The 1,047-nt window shown below is 39.7% G+C and overlaps 1 long non-coding RNA gene across 1 annotated transcript; it reads right to left on the bottom strand.

Moving 5' to 3' along the window:
• Nucleotides 1-222: 222 nt before the first annotated feature.
• LOC311111171 lies at nt 223-776 on the bottom strand. The gene is made up of 3 exons (XR_014610753.1): nt 731-776; nt 501-637; nt 223-418 (listed from the first exon to the last, which is right to left on the bottom strand). It is a non-coding gene; the product is annotated as an uncharacterized lncRNA (long non-coding RNA).
• Nucleotides 777-1,047: the final 271 nt, after the last annotated feature.

Here is a 1,047-nt window from a genome sequence, read left to right as displayed (position 1 = left end):
TCTTGGCAAGCATCACCATCAAGCTGCCTTTCAACATTAACAGTCCTTTGGAAATTTGGGCCCCCTGGAGAAAAGTCAATTGGGCTATTTGGTGGCAGTGCAGATCCTTGACGAATCTTCCTCTGGACTGTTTTCAGACGCCAATAAATGTATCCTGTGCTGCTTGCAGCATCATAGAAGTGTTCCTGAAATGAAAAAAATAAAATAAATGCTTTGTCATACCAGGCTCATGAGAAATCTCACGGAATTCAAATATCAATGTCGTCCACACAGTTTTGTGTCACAACATGACATGAAAGAGTTAACAATAATAATGCCTATTACATAGCCCTTCTTGGAGTATGGATCCTTGAGGGAAGGGAACAACATCACTATCCCACGTGCATAATCTTCTCTGATTGCTTTAGTGGGGCGGTGCCTGAGAGGAGATTAATTAGTACATTTATGCAATGGCCATGCAGTTATTTGGCACAAATAAAAACAATGTGAAACAAACATACCCATGATTGTCAATCATGTGAGCCACCAGGATGTTAACCATTTTTCTTCTTGCAGCATCTGTTAGGGTTTCTGTTGTTTGGTACTCCTGTAGTACTTCTTCACCCCCAGACTTGCCTCTTAGCACAGCTTCAATCAACTAATAAAAAACAAAAACATTAGAATACAAAACATGGTGATAAATAGCTTTTCTAGAGACTCAGAGTGAAAAAATGTGAAAGCATTAAGAAACCTGTTCAGCAGACACAGCATCACGTGTATCCTCAATTCTTTGTCTCTTGCTGGGGACATCATCTAGGATTATAGTTGATGCACTTGAGCTGAAGCTTGAGTCAGACGTCTCAGAAGCAGAAGACAAGGAGAAATCAGAGAATTCTAAAGGAATAGAAAAAATTCAAATAATTATATTATGTAAGGTGTAAAGTGCTTTATTATACCTGCCTTGATATCTCACCCTGATCTGAGAATACTGTCAGCACCACATTGCCTTGTCCAACGAGGTCGCTGAATATTTCTGCATCAACTTCTGTCCCTGTTGCATCCTTGTAT

Source organism: Coregonus lavaretus (assembly GCF_964263955.1).
Source record: "Coregonus lavaretus genome assembly, chromosome: 37".
NCBI lineage: Eukaryota > Metazoa > Chordata > Actinopteri > Salmoniformes > Salmonidae > Coregonus > Coregonus lavaretus.
Note: the sequence above shows the minus strand (reverse complement) of the source record. Positions and strands in the feature narration are given on the sequence as shown.